Source organism: Tachypleus tridentatus, chromosome 10, assembly GCF_004210375.1.
Source record: "Tachypleus tridentatus isolate NWPU-2018 chromosome 10, ASM421037v1, whole genome shotgun sequence".
Classification (NCBI taxonomy): Eukaryota; Metazoa; Arthropoda; class Merostomata; order Xiphosura; family Limulidae; genus Tachypleus; species Tachypleus tridentatus.
In genome coordinates, this window is record NC_134834.1 from 147,688,625 (window position 1) to 147,705,452 (window position 16,828).

The 16,828-nt window shown below is 34.0% G+C and overlaps 1 protein-coding gene across 12 annotated transcripts in view; it reads left to right on the plus strand.

Moving 5' to 3' along the window:
• LOC143230572 (zinc finger protein castor homolog 1-like) overlaps positions 1-16,828 on the plus strand; it is a 222,030-nt gene that overhangs the window by 83,978 nt on the left and 121,224 nt on the right. Inside the window, exon 1 of one of the 12 annotated variants that reach the window (XM_076464354.1) lies at positions 3,663-3,802. The exons of the other annotated variants lie outside the window; for them this stretch is intronic. The gene's annotated coding sequence lies outside the window, so the exon portion shown is untranslated. Of the gene's footprint in view, positions 1-3,662; positions 3,803-16,828 lie in introns of those variants that run through there. 12 annotated transcript variants of the gene reach the window in all.

The window sequence follows — 16,828 nt, forward strand, 5'->3', positions numbered from 1 at the left end:
ACAAGCAAAAACCAGAGAACTTCTTGTTATTATATTTTTTATGACAGTTTCGTTAACACAGTACAAAATATGGTTAAATCTTACCACCTTTTTTCTATTATTCTTCAAGTCCTGTTCCAGACTTCGTATCCCGATAGACATTATATTTTCTGTCTCAGTTATATTATCTTCTATAAACGTCACTTCCTTTCCTTAGGTAATATTGTCTTCTTCTATAGACGTCACTTCCTTTTCTCAAATAATAATATTCTCTTCTATAGACGTCACTTACTTTTCTTATGTAACGCAATCATCTTCTATAGACGTCACTTACTTTTTTCAGGTAATAATATCCTCTCGTATAGACGTCACTTACTTTTGTTATGTAATACTATCATCTTCTATAGGTGTCACTTACTTTTTTTAAGTAATATTGTTCTTTCTTTCGACGTCACTTCCTTTTACTAAGCGATATGTTTTCTGTCTTATCTTTACCAGGCACCACTTCTCTTATTTAAACAAAATACGTTATTTTATCCGTAATACTCTGCTACATGTTACATTCTATTTTTAGATATTCTTTCTATCCCTCTCACATCCTGTGACACGCCATTTCTCCTTTAGGTTCTGTTTGTTTGTTCGTTATTAAGCGTAAAGTTACACAATGCACTATCTGTACTAAGTCCACTACGGGTGTTGAAACTCAACTTTTAAGGTTATAAACTTTAGTCGTACTGCTGAGCCACTGCTTTAGATATCATTTCTATCATCCATCAAACATGTTCTAGAAATTTTTGTTAGCAAGTCCAGTGTTTCTCACCGTTTTAATGATAGTTTATTATCCCACAGTTTCACTAGCTCTACCAATTATTTTCCCTTCGATAGCCGTCATTCTGTTGTGTTTTGCCGGAGCGACAAGCTATCGCTACTAACAAAATGGTGACGCGTCTTATGTAACGTACAACTGATGTGTAACTTATAATTGTATATTTCTGATTTTAAGAACTCATGAGCGAAAGGAAAGTAATGAATTATAAATATCTCAATCACACTACATGTAGATTGTTTCTTTAGAATTACGCACAAAGCTACACAATGGGCTATCTCTACTGGGAGTTCACAGATATACCGCTGTGCCACTGGTGTAGCCTGTATTTGGAATGTTAAACGAGGGCTTTCGTTTAATATCAGATTATCATTATAAACATCGACTATTATGGTATGAACCAGATTACGCAAGATAATTATAATTGCTGTGAATTTTATCTAATTAATGTACAAACCAGATATTTAGTACAAGAATTAGTAACAGAACACTATTTACCTTAAGAGTTTTAAAAATAATTATCAACTTTCATTTCTGGAAATTTGAGTACCCAAGACACATAAATGGTTATTTAAATATTAAACTATATTTTATTTTTTAAAATACATTATAAACACATCAACGTCAAACCTTTTTTTTTTTCCTTCAATGCCTTGAAAGTTCTCATGAGGCAAGAGGTGTTAGAAATGCTGTGTTCAATTTTTTGGCCAAAACAATATTAAATATTTCACGCAGTAACCAAACTGTACAAAAGACAGTTTTGCAATGACGTCCCCGTCGCACCAAACATGCTCGTCCTTTCAGCCGTGGGGGCCTTATTATGTAACGGTCAATCCCACTATTCGTTGGTATAAGAGTAGCCCAAGAGTTGGCAGTGGGTGGTGATGACTAGCTGCCTTCCCTGTAGTCTTACGCTGTTAAATTAGGGACGGCTAGCGCAGATAGCTCTTGTGTAGCTTTGCGGGAAATTCAAAACCAACCAAACAAAAAAACAATGACGTAAGAGGATGGATTATACGTTTGTGACTTATTATTACGTCATGAGATCGAGTCTGGTCTGATAATTCTGATCAGGTAAACTTCTTTATCACATTCGTTTAAACCTTTACATTTTGGACAGGCGGATTTACAAATACAAAAATGTAGGGTAGGTACAAAACCATAGCTTTATCGTAGACAGATGTCTAGAAGGGTGGGTAAATGGACTGATGCATAAAAACGTAGGCAAGAGAGACAGATGGTAAGATAAACAAAAATATAGAAAAATGATACTTCAGTATTCCACCACCACACTGACTAGACATTTAAAGCTAATAAAATGTGCATTAAAATATCCGTTTTCGTTTCCTTTCTTCTTATTTAAAGAACTGAAACGGTAATAGTGGTTGTGAATTTAATGTTCAGTGTATATGCTATTCAAGCGTAGGGTCGAATTCTAGTTCTCTCTCTTTTTTTGACTAACAAAAGAATATAAAAAAAACGTTTTTTGAAATGGTGGGGAACGGCGGGGATTGTGTGCTTTTAATCACGATTTTAGGCTATGAATAAAAAATATTATGGGTATGTATATATGTATACAGAGAGGGCGTGGGAAGCGGGATTTTGTGGATAAAAATATCAACGAACGACATTTGTGTTTTGAAGAGAGCATTGTTAAAAACAGATCGGAGAGAAGAAGCAGTCCCACGTATTGCTAAGAAATAAATACATTTATAAATAGATGTGAAAGGGGGCTATGTTTTAAATGTTACTGGGGATACTGGGATAAGTCCCTGGAGCCAATAACAAAGATAAGTATGTTCGTTATCTCTGTTAGAATGTAATGGTTCTTCGTATTTCGAATAAAAGAAACAACTAAACATATTAGTATATTAATTTAAACAAACAGCTAATTACATAGGTAGTTTTATGCCATTATGAAGAGGTAGGCCAACTTGGTCTGTGTGAGAGCTTGAAGTAAGAAATATGTATCCATAAGTATATATTATTAATATTTCCCATGATCACCTCGCGTGTTTGCACAGAAAACACGTAATATTAAATACATAAAGAAAAAAAAAAGCGTTTCTAATAAATTGTTTTATTTGTTGCCGTTTCGAACAGCTGCCCTTTACCATAGAATATTCTTACCAACGTTGTATGTATATATTATGAGCAAGAGAAATATATTGTGTTATGAGCGTGTTTGTGTATGTATTTCTTTATTTAGGTCTATTACAGCCACCTGTGAATGTCTTTCGCTAAAAATTGCCAGATGTCAGCAAAAATGTCTTTTTTTTATATACTCTCTCTCAGTTTTACGATCGCGCACGTATGCCAATCTGAGCTTTCTGCGTGGCCACTAGGTTTCGGATCGGCGCGCATTTTGAAGCATAACCCTTTCTGAAATCTCCGGCCAGCTTCTAACTGAACTGATCTTTCAGCGAACACTCTCCAGTGTTGTTATATTTCTAACAAAATTTCTTTTTTTTTATGACCCGATTATATTGGGGCGACTTTGGATGTTACTTAGCATTATAACCAAGACGGTGGAGAGAGGAGAAAAAAAAACGAACAGCTCCGTGAATTTTTTAATCTTCCTTTGAAAGCAGCCAGATGTTCGCTTCAACCCCTCTTTCCTCCCCCTTCTTTAGATCATAGTTCTAAGCCTTCTCACGTTTTGGGTCACAGAAGAAGGCGGGTCCATCGGTTGCTTAGTTTAGGCCTAACTTTCTCATTGAATCCGCAGTGTAAGAGAGACGCCATTAGGCTATTTTTAATTTCACTGTTCCGAGTGTTTATGAGATTTTTATTCAAGTAACTTCTTTCGTATTAACCAAGATTATGAACGGTGAGTTCTATACTGGTGTGTTTGGCCTTGGTTTTTTTTTTGTACCGAGATCAGGAAAATGTATGCGGCATCACTGATTCTACGTTCAAACGGATACATCGCCTCCTGGTGGAGATGCTGTAGGGGTTAACAAGGAGGACTGTGTCTGCGCATACACATAAGAAGGGGTAAGTGAATTAAGGTTAAAGTTGCCCCCCCCCCTCCACTTACAACGAGGTAGTTAAAGGGTTGAAAAGAAACCTTTTCGTCCCTCGGCTTCTTCGTTCAGATTCCATAATTTTATTAGTATCTTATTCTGAGAACTTCAACCTCTCCACTTCAAATATAATATGATCTGTATCTTACACGCTATAATTATCACGTTTATATGCATACATATATATTATAAATATGTGTACGTAACATATTAGAGCAATTGACACTGTAGGAACACTGCACAAAACTATGCTGAATTCACTCCATTTTTAATCTTCTGAAATTGGATATTGGATTACATAATAACAGTAATTTAAGCATAATTATGTAATAATCAAACCACCTAACCTAATAAAAATGGCGAATAACAGCGTTAGTTATTATTAAGACAAGTGATGATATAGAAAAGTACATATTAAACTGAAAATAAACCAGTACGTTAGATTTACACAAATGTATGAGACAGATACAAAGATAAGTTGAAAACATACAAACAAACAGATGTTCGTGTGCTAGGATCTAACCTTTGGCTACATATACACGCAATGTCAGGAAACATTTTTGATATGCAAAAAAAAAAAAAAATCGACTATGGGCCTTGAATCGCCTGTTCTGGTTGAGATGCCTCTCTCTAGTGGCACAGCGGTATGTCTGCAAACTTACAAGGATAAAACCGGATTTCGATACCCGTGATGAGCAGAGCACATAATTTTTTAAAATTGTGTGCAAAGCTAAACACGTTTATCTGCGCTATCGATCGCTAATTTAGCAATTTAAGACTAGAGGGAAGACATCTACTCTTCACCACCCACCGTCAACTCTTGGGCTACTCTTTAACAACGAATAGTTCGACTGACCTTTACGTTATAACACCCCACGACTGAAAGGGCAAGCATGTTTGGTGTGACAGGGATTCAAACTCGCGACCCTCAGATTACGAGTTGAGTGCCCTAACCACCTGGCCATGACGGGCCAGAGCAGAGATAATCCGTTGTGTATCTGTGTGCTTAATACCAAACAAACCAATTTATACAAAGATTGAGATAAACTATTATACAAATTTAATAAATGTCACAGAAGTCGTCGTGGCCTTGTGGTACGAATTGCAGCAGTGTAATTCCTAAATTAAGCTTCACTTGTTAAGCCTAACGGGTTTCATAACCCATGTTGAAGTATCTCGTCTTCGTAGATATGATTCGACACTTTCGAAAGCGAGCTCAGTTACAAAGAATCCTTCTTTACTATATTGAAATTTGCGCATGCGTCAATTTGAAATGCATTTTCATGTCTAAAAACTGGATCAATTATTTCAAGCTCCACTAATAAAAAAACGTTTTATTAATTATCTCGTGGAGTCATCTGTATTAAATAATACCAGATGAACAATGGAAAAACGTGTTTTTTTCTAATTGTACACATGTATGTTTAACCTTACCAGCTAGGCCTACTAGAATATTTTAAATAAAAACTGAGATATTTCAACGGTATGATTTTTGGTTTAACACTTTAAATTTGTTTTACATAAACGAATAAATTTGACACTTTTGTTCGTTGTTTAGCTGCACAGTATATATATAGCTACACATATTGCCGCACTCATTTTTACGGATGAAAGGTATCAATTCTATATGCGTAATTAGTTTGTGAGCCATAAGGGTATTATTGCGTTTGCTTAAAAAAATCATCCAGTGAATACTAGTATGCACACCTGGAAGAACTCCAAACGTCCAATTGTGAGATATAGGAAAAGTTTGCACTTAGTCAAACACTTCCAAAACCAAATGCCGTGATGTTAAAATAATGAAACAACTCTGTCTTTGTTAAGACTTAGGCAATTTTTATATCCTCTACTTTTACCTTTCGCTTCTTTTGATTTTTATTGTATCTTTACAGTCTGCTTTAAAACTTAACGGTGCACTGCTGTTGACTGTTCAATATGGTCCGACAAGACGGCAATAATCATTAATTGTTTTTAAACTAAGATATAATATACTTTGATCAGTCATTTGCGGCTAAATGGACATTAGATGTGTTTAAATACTAGCGCCACCTGTAAGGTAAAAAATAAACTTACTCTTAATTATTTCCATGTTTCGTGTCTTTGATGCAATTTGCAAATGACTTTGGAAATAATTACGTAAAAGGCGAAGAAAGATTATATAAAGAGCAAATACAACGACAATTCCAACTCTTTATTGTATGAAAATTAATGAATTAGAGAACAGTCACGTGCTAATAGTTCACACAATGTTTGGTTGCCATCCAACCAATCTGAAAGAGACACACCAGTATATAGCTTATAAAGGTAACAGTCATACTATACCCAGTGGTAGTAGTATACAATGCAATCCTGACTCACAGAACATAGAGAAACCATTTGAAAAGCACATAGAAATCAAAGTTATGGTTAATAAAAGATAATCTATGCAAATAATAGCGGCAAGACTTCATGTTATTGTACAAGCTTCATTCATGGCTCTGAAAACGAAGTATCAATAAGACAACTTATCCAAAATGTTGTTAAAGGTGTTGTATGTTCTTAAAGACATAGGTTACAGACGGATCTTTCCAAGAACCCTGCTGTAAATACACACGTTAATGTTAACTAGAAAACAGCAAAATACTTATTATCATGAAGTAATCTCAATGAGCGTGTAACAGTTAAAACTGCTGAAAAGAGGAAATCAAGTGTTTGAAACAGGCAAGAGACCAAAAAGAGTGCAAGGAGCAAAGCTGGGGATGTGTATGTACCCTTTAAAGATTAATGATCCAAGTTGGAAATGTTTATCAACAGCTTGTTCGAAAGTGGAGAAGATAACCCTATAATAGTAAATATATAACACCCACCACAATGAAGCATAGTGGAGAATCAGTACAAGTTCGCGGCTGCATCTCAGCAGGCAGTAACGATGATCTACATAAAATTAATAGCACCCTGACTGCCGACAGGTACAGGTAGATTCTGATCCATTAGGCTATGACTAACGAAGTGCTATTCATTCTTCAGGCAAACAATGATTCCAAACATACAGTAATGTGGTGAAACGATATAATGATAGTAAAGAAATATTATTAACTGTGGCTTGGCTGAATATGAACAATCGTATAGTTATACTGTATGGAAACATGAAAAAAGATTTACTACCCTTTTTTAAAAAAAATGGAAGGACTTACGTACAAATCTCATTGTATTGTACAACTTATTCGATATTATTTTGAAAGCTAAGTGATTATTTTATTACTGTTAAAATAATTTCGCAATTTTTTATAATTCTCGTTTTTTGTGACTTCTTTATGTGTGTTTTCACTGTTTGTAAGGTAATTTGAAGATATAGAAAAAGGTTAAATTAATGAATCGACTTACGTCGCCACGATTCTTTGCATTTGCAATTTTTGAGTTGCATGGTAAAGATGTTACAATAGGGCCCGGCATGGCCAAACGTGTTAAGGCGTTTGACTCGTAATCAGAGGGTCACGGGTTCGAATCCCGGTCGCACCAAACATGCTCGCCCTCTTAGCCGTGGTGGCGTTATAATGTGACGGTCAATTCCACTATTTGTTGGTAAAAGAGTAGCCCAAGAGTCGGTGGTGATGAGTAGCTGTCTTCCCTCTAGTCTTACACTGCTAAATTAGGGACTTGTTAGCGCAGATAGCCCTCAAGTAATTTTGAGCGAAATTCACAAAACAAACAAACAAACAAACAAACTCTACAATGCTTGAATAATTTATTTAATGCAATTTAATTATTAAAACAATCGGGCAGATGTTTGTTGTTGCAATTGGTGTTGAACACGTTGGTATGTTTTGTTTGTTTTTACAGTCGAAGCATAAAATCCAACAAAAATCATTTCAACACCTGAAAGGCAAAAGCGAAAGATTGAATGAAACAACAATAGCATATTCAGAGCCGTTCTTCGCTTTTAGTTTGGGTTTTGTAACTTAATTTGACTTATTGTAAAGAGTATTGATAACATTTACAAAAGAACACACCAAAAAACCGCCATTTCAAAGCAGGGTTTCGCAGGGGGTCATTTATTACGTCTTGTCTGTACTTGTGCATGTGGGAAGGAGGGTTTTCTATACAGTAAAAACAGTATATGATACTCTGGGTGATATATAAAACTAATAGTAATTATCAAACTAACGTAAGCCCCCCGTTGGGACAGCGGCAAGATTCCGAGCTTACAGTTCTAAAATTTGGGATTAGATTCCCCACGATGATCACAGCGCGAATGTTCCATTGACTAGCTACACGCTAACGAAACACAAACAAAAACGGTAATGTAATCTCACGCAATTCTGGGAAAAATGAAGTGGTTATTTTGGTCGTTCTTTTGCTGCTATATATTAGGTTGAGGAATAATTCGTGAGCGTTTTTAAATAATTTCATTCAAGCATTACATGCAAGACTATACAATACTTCAATGCATGAACACATTACACCCAAAACATTTATTATGATACTTTATTTCATGTAATACCTAGGTATATAGTATGCATTGTTTTAAACGAAATTGCAAGAAATTAAATGCGAAAAGCAGATGGTGTCGAAAATGCTCGATTTTGTCCACTTGACATTCCATTTAATGAGCTGAAAATGAAAGCAAAAATTAAAGACATATGAAAATCAAACACACCATCTATTAGAGCAAAAAATTATCTACCAAATGACATGAAATATTTTGCGAAAGCGTTTCATTTATGAATATATTTTTTTAACTTGAAAAAACGCTCACGAATTATTCCTCAACCCAATATTATATTTAATATGTAAAAGAAAATATTAAAAAATTACCATAGTTTGACTTTATATGCTAACATCTAGTCCCATACTATTTGTTCACGATGTTGTGTGCAGAAAATGGAAAATGACAGTTATTCATTCTGTTCATATATATATAGAATATTAATACTGAAGAATTATGTAAAATAAACCAAAATCAAAAGAAAGAACTGTTTTAAAACAGTAAATTCAAGCCTCTGACAAACGGTAGTTTCTTATAAACAAAAACAAGCCGAAACAAAAATAAAAAATGGTTAAGACTGATAGACGGTGTATCCCCACCGCAATGTGGGTCCTACCTCCAAGCCATCTCTAAAACATAGGATATTTTCATATCTACTTTCATTTGCTTCTTCTATCTTTCTTACAAAAATAGATGGATTTCAAAATTAAATATTCCCCTCCAGAAAAAAGTCATTTGCTGCTATAACACCAAAATTACTACATCCGATCAATACATTCACCCGCGTATCAATGCTCGTGACCTTTGATCTTTTTCTCTTTTTTGTAATAACGTACTCTCCACTATTTGTTCATGATGTACAGTGCACGAGTGACGTGATAGCTGTTAACGTTAACAATGTCATATTATTCTACGTTCGAGTTTTTAGAAAAAAAATAGAGAATTATATGACCTTCCCACGTCTTTAGTTGACCTGTTGCCTTTCGTAACTCGGTTTTATTTATTTTACTCTTTTTTTTCTCGTCTTCGTCACTGCATCCTTTATTTTCTTAATAATATAAGCTTTGGCATGTAATCTGCAGTGAGTGGAGATCAAAGTTTTCCTTTCAGAACACATATGGCGGCTGTAGTTAAAACTTTTTTTTTGTTTCTGATCCGCCAGATACGTTGCAGGAATTTTTTTTCAAAGTATCTAATTTTTTGATGTTTTAATAAACGTCCCACCCGAGCAGAGCAGGTTTTATATCTCTGTGCATAAGTATAAGATATTTTGTATGAATTCGGATTTTCGTCTAATTAATTTCAATATTATTACAGTATATTAAACCGAGAATCAAGTTTTTCGTTTGTTTTTTATACTGAAGCAAAAAGAGCTCCAAGTAGCATTAATTGAGATAAGTATTCTTTAAAAGCACTACAAGTACATCCACGTGAATGTTTTTCAGCCATTATCCATAACAATAACAGTAAGCGGAACAACATCAGCTCGTCACTAAGGTTAAAAATAATATATTGTTAGGCTAACTTTCAATCCATACCACTGTAAACTACAAAATCCATTGTTGTTCTCCTGGAAATGCGCCAGATGAACCAACAGAACAACCAGCTCCTGGGTTAAATTAAGAACTATGTTTCGAACTTCAACCCTATTCTTTCATTAACCTTTCTTTGCATGTAACATATACACCTAGTTCCATTTTATACCCTACAAGTTCCTAGTAGTCACTAGTTTTAAGGTTTGATTATAAAGCTAAAAGCCGCTACAGTAATAAATACTCAATTAAACCAGAAAATATCGTGAATAATAATTATAGAATTATGTCCCCCGCTGGGACAGTGGTAAGTCTCCAAATTTAGAAATTAGGGATTCGATTCCCCCCTCGGTGAACACAGCAAATAGCCCAATGTGGCTTTGTTATAAGAAAAACACCCACCCTATAGAATTACAACCACAGTACATCGTTAACAATAAAAATTATTTAAATCATATCACGTTAATCGATAGATTCCAATTTCGTTTTCCAAGCTACGAGTTCGATTTGCCACTAGTCTCACAATTTCATTCCCTTCTCCATTTTGACACCTCTCTGTAATGACGTAAATGTATAGATGTATAAATAATTATGATGTGACGTAGGAAGTGCTTGCTTGTAGTCGCCCTTGAACTGATGGCTTATCATAACAGCTTGTATCAACCGTTCTACATGCTACGTCAGTGATTAGTGCATTCTTTGAAGCACCAACTGAACATTCATCCATATTGGGAGGTCTGGTGACCGTGTCTAAAACACCAACATCAATACAGAGGGAATTTCACGGAAAACCAACTTACTGCTAATAACGTTTAGTAGAAAAAATGGAGTCAACACTTCCTGTTAGTTCGGATATACTGTTGAATACTTCATAAAGAATCCACTTGAGATGTAAACACAACCAAAACACTCTCGCTACCTCATTTTTTATTACAAATATATCAATATTTTCTGTCAAGTCCAAAATTAAATAAAATATTAGCTTGAAGATGAACAAAAAGAATTATTATTATGACATACCAGTTTCTCACAAAAATCACCATACATTTTATAAAGAGAGCTACTGTTACATTAACACAATTATTAATAGAAAACTGCTATTCAACTGACACCATTTACCATGTTTACTAAGAATTGATCTACTACTGTATTTACATTTACCATGCTTCATAAGAATGGAACTGCCACTGTATTCACATCATTTACCATGTTTCCTAAGAATGGATCTACCACTGTATTTACATCATTTACCATGTTTCATAAGAATGGAACTACCACTGTATTTACACCATTTACCATGCTTCCTAAGAATGGATCTACCACTGTATTTACATCACTTACCATGTTTCATAAGAATGGAACTACCACTGTATTTACACCATTTACCGTGTTTCCTAAGAATGGATCTACCACTGTATTTACATTTACCATGCTTCCTAAGAATGGAACTACCACTGCATTCACATCATTTACCATGTTTCATAAGAATGGAACACCACTGTATTTACAACACTTACCATGTTTCATAAGAATGGGTCTACCATTATATTTATATTTACCATGCTTCCTAAGAATGGAACTACCACTGTATTCACATCATTTACCATGTTTCCTAAGAATGGAACTACTACTGTATTAACATCATTTATCATGTTTCCTAAGAATGGAACTACCACTGTATTTACACTGTTTACCATGTTTCCTAAATATGGAACTACCACTGTATTTACATCATTTATCATGTTTCCTAAGAATGGAACTACCACTGTTTTCACATCATTTACCATGTTTCCTAAGAATGGATCTACCACTGTATTTACATCATTTACCATGTTTCATAAGAATGGAACTACCACTGTATTTACATCATTTACCATGTTTTCTAAGAATGGAACTACAACTGTATTTACATCATTTACCTTGTTTCCTAAGAATGGAACTACCACTGTATTTACACTGTTTACCATGTTTCCTAAGAATGGAACTACAACAGTATTTACATTTACCGTACTTCCCAAGAATGGAACTACTACTGTATTTATACTGTTTACCATGTCTTCTAAGAATAGAACTGCCAGTGTATTTATAACATTTACCATGTTTCCTAAGAATTGAACTACCACTGTATTTACACTGTTTGTCATGTTTCCTAAGAATGGAACTACCACTGTATTTACACTGTTTACCATGTTTTCTAAGAAGAGAACTACCAGTGTATTTACGCAATTTGCCATGTTTCCTAAGAATGGATCTACCACTGTATTTACATTTACCGTGCTTCCTAAGAATGGAACTACCACTGTATTTACACTGTTTACTATGTTTTCTAAGAATAGAACTACCAATGTATTTGCATCACTTACCACGTTTGATAAGAATGGAACACCACTGTATTTACCTCATTTACCATGGTTCATAAGAATGAAACACCACTGTATTCACATTTACCATGTTTCATAAGAATGGAACTACCACTGTATTTACACCATTTACCGTGTTTCCTAAGAATGGATCTACCACTGTATTTACATTTACCATGCTTCCTAAGAATGGAACTACCACTGCATTCACATCATTTACCATGTTTCATAAGAATGGAACACCACTGTATTTACAACACTTACCATGTTTCATAAGAATGGGTCTACCATTATATTTATATTTACCATGCTTCCTAAGAATGGAACTACCACTGTATTCACATCATTTACCATGTTTCCTAAGAATGGAACTACTACTGTATTAACATCATTTATCATGTTTCCTAAGAATGGAACTACCACTGTATTTACATCATTTATCATGTTTCCTAAGAATGGAACTACCACTGTTTTCACATCATTTACCATGTTTCCTAAGAATGGATCTACCACTGTATTTACATCATTTACCATGTTTCATGAGAATGGAACTACCACTGTATTTACATCATTTACCATGTTTTCTAAGAATGGAACTACAACTGTATTTACATCATTTACCTTGTTTCCTAAGAATGGAACTACCACTGTATTTACACTGTTTACCAAGTTTCCTAAGAATGGAACTACAACAGTATTTACATTTACCGTACTTCCCAAGAATGGAACTACTACTGTATTTATACTGTTTACCATGTCTTCTAAGAATAGAACTGCCAGTGTATTTATAACATTTACCATGTTTCCTAAGAATTGAACTACCACTGTATTTACACTGTTTGTCATGTTTCCTAAGAATGGAACTACCACTGTATTTACACTGTTTACCATGTTTTCTAAGAAGAGAACTACCAGTGTATTTACGCAATTTGCCATGTTTCCTAAGAATGGATCTACCACTGTATTTACATTTACCGTGCTTCCTAAGAATGGAACTACCACTGTATTTACACTGTTTACTATGTTTTCTAAGAATAGAACTGCCAGTATATTTACAACATTTACCATGTTTCATAAAAATGGAACACCACTGTATTTACATCATTTACCATGTTTCCTAAGAACTACCAATGTATTTGCATCACTTACCACGTTTGATAAGAATGGAACACCACTGTATTTACCTCATTTACCATGGTTCATAAGAATGAAACACCACTGTATTCACATTTACCATGTTTCATAAGAATGGAACACCACTGTATTTACATTTATCATGTTTCCTAAGAATGGAACTACCACTGTATTTACATTTACCATGTTTCATAAGAATGGAACACCCACTGTATTTACAACATTTACTATGTTTCATAAGAATTAGCACCCACTGTATTTACAACATTTACCATGTTTCATAAGAATGGAACACCACTGTAAATACACTGTTTGTTTCAATAAATAGAATGTTCTATATACAAATGTTTAACGATAGTCAGACTGTAATTAAAAGAAGAGAAAATTACATTTTTTCAGAACCTGTTTGACTTTCGATAATGGGAAGTTGCAATAATGTCTATCCTGTATTTAACTACTTTCTTTAATGGTTAGATAAACACTTTTTGAGAAAACTTTTGTTTCGTTAATCAAATCGTTCATAGGTGATCATGCAGTTCGATAAAAAATCCATTTTTTGAGATGCAAGTTCTCTGGTGATGAAGCTAATGCAGTAAATGTTGTGTTCTCGCTGGTAAAACGTAAATGTTAGGTGCTATTTTGAGAGAAAATCGTTAAAATATTTACGTATGTGGTATATCAAGGTAAGAATTTTCTAACATTGAATAGAATTTAAATTTAAAATAGTTAAACATTCATCATAAAACACTGAAAACCTTGATTTGGATGTATTCATTCTTCTCTTGGTTGTGTGGTGAGTGCAGCTGCTAATTAAAGTGAAGTAAAGGAAGCTGAGACAGAAAATAAATGTGTGAGAACCTGTTTAATTTGTGTGCGCGCGCGTATATTTTAGTCATCACATTTTTTGGTATTTTTTAGCAAGCACAAATGTAGCTGCAGTAAAAAATATTTCAAGTACGTGGGTAGACGTATCGTTCGTATAAAAAAATAATTTTTTTCTTAATTACGTTTTTTTTAACCTTGACAAAAAATAGAGCGTGACGCTGGCTTCTTAAAGCTAGTAACTCTGATTTGCAAATAGACAAACTGAAAGTTTTGTAATGTACAAATATCGCATATTATCCGCTAAAGTCAAATATTTTCTGATGTTTAAATGTTGCATGTTTTGCATTGAAACCGAATAATTAGTCATTGTTTGATATGTTACATATTTTGTAATTTTTAATGATGTATATTTTGTGTTAAAACCTAATATTCTGTCATGTTTAAATGTTGCATAGTTTATGTTGAAACTTAATACTTTGTAATGTTTAAATGTTGCATGTTTTGTGTTGAAACCTAATATTTTGTAATGTTTATATGTTGCATGTTTTCGGTTAATTGCAAATCCGTACTTTTGAGTTATTAAGATTGTATAGCTTTTGTTTCTTGTAAGTAAAATATTTTGAAGACAAATAAAATCCTCAGTTTCGACCCTCTAAAGGTAAAACTTTATTGGTAAAATGTTAGGTGAAACAGGCACCTGTAACACTCTGACTATAATCAGAGGTAAATTGCTTTAAGTTATTTTGTGTTAAAACCTAATATTCTGTCATGTTTAAATGTTGCATAGTTTATGTTGAAACTTAATACTTTGTAATGTTTAAATGTTGCATGTTTTGTGTTGAAACCTAATATTTTGTAATGTTTATATGTTGCATGTTTTCGGTTAATTGCAAATCCGTACTTTTGAGTTATTAAGATTGTATAGCTTTTTGTTTCTTGTAAGTAAAATATTTTGAAGACAAATAAAATCCTCAGTTTCGACCCTCTAAAAGGTAAAACTTTATTGGTAAAATGTTAGGTGAAACAGGCACCTGTAACACTCTGACTATAATCAGAGGTAAATTGCTTTAAGTTATTTTGTGTTAAAACCTAATATTCTGTCAAGTTTAAATGTTGCATAGTTTATGTTGAAACTTAATACTTTGTAATGTTTAAATGTTGCATGTTTTGTGTTGAAACCTAATATTTTGTAATGTTTATATGTTGCATGTTTTCGGTTAATTGCAAATCCGTACTTTTGAGTTATTAAGATTGTATAGCTTTTTGTTTCTTGTAAGTAAAATATTTTGAAGACAAATAAAATCCTCAGTTTCGACCCTCTAAAAGGTAAAACTTTATTGGTAAAATGTTAGGTGAAACAGACACCTGTAACACTCTGACTATAATCAGAGGTAAATTGCTTTAAGTTATTGCAAGGCTATTACTCGGAGATGTGTACGCTAACTGATTGAGTGTGATATGTTTTACTTTTGGTGATGAAGAGACCATGGAACCCTTTAGTTTTTATATTAAAGTTGCAACCATCATAAGTTAGGTTTTGGATATCATAAGTCGAAATGGCTGATTGACCGGTTTGTCACTTTTGTTTTTCAAACACTATCCATTTCTAAGAGAAACGTCAGACAATAAATTTGTAAATTCATTTTTGAAAATTAATTAGATTCTGTGTTCAGTGATAGCGATACAGTTGAACGAGTTAGGAATATTTTTAAATTTATTTCTTGTGTTGAACGACTGGTCTGAATATTTAATAATAAGACCCTTCGTTTTTCTTTTCGCCGGTTCAACAGTAAGAAAAAGAACTAAATTAAAAAAAAATATAGGTGAAAGGAATCTTTGTATGTAATCCCCCAAGTGTCACATATAACACTTTCTCTTTGTTATAAAAACGTCTTCTCAAATCCCTGAGTGACAGATTACAGCCGCTAGGTGTCACCTCTTCATAAACATTAGTGACATTCGCGACCTTATTTCAGACCTCCAGACGAAGAGCAAATCTCTGTATGGTAACTCACATGCGCTTGGCCGACCATCCTAGCCAAGTCACTAAACTGTTATATTTGTGGGAAAGTAAGTGCTAAATCGACCTATGATTTAACTACATGAAAAAGGTTAATAGTTGGAGGTGTGTGGAGAATGAAAATGGAAGGCAAGCCTAACAATATCTTCTCCCGTAATGGGTCCCAAAACTGTTGACTGAAATGTTTACTTGAGTTCTATTTACCACCTGACGATAGGAAAACGAGTATCCACACTGAACTTAAATAATATTCAGATTCTATTGTTTTATGAAACATTTGGCTACGGAAGTCCTGTAGTGGTACAGCGGTATGTCTGAGAACTCACACTGCTAGAAACCGGGCCTCGATACCGTGGTGGGCAGAGCACAGATAGCCCATTGTGTAACTTTGTATTTAATTCAAAACGATCAGTCAGTCAAGCTACATAAGGTGATATATGCTAGCGGGCTGTGTTGCCGTGGAGGGCAGATCAGAGGTAGCCCATTGTATAACTTTTTGCTTAACGTCAAAAACCAACAACGTACTGTGTTTTTGTGAGTTTCATACACTTATTGAACGTCTTTCTTTTTTTAACATTACTAACGTTTTGACAAAGATATAAAGTACTGATAAAAAAACATGTTATTGTATTTCCTTGTGAACGTTTTTGTTTGCTCATAA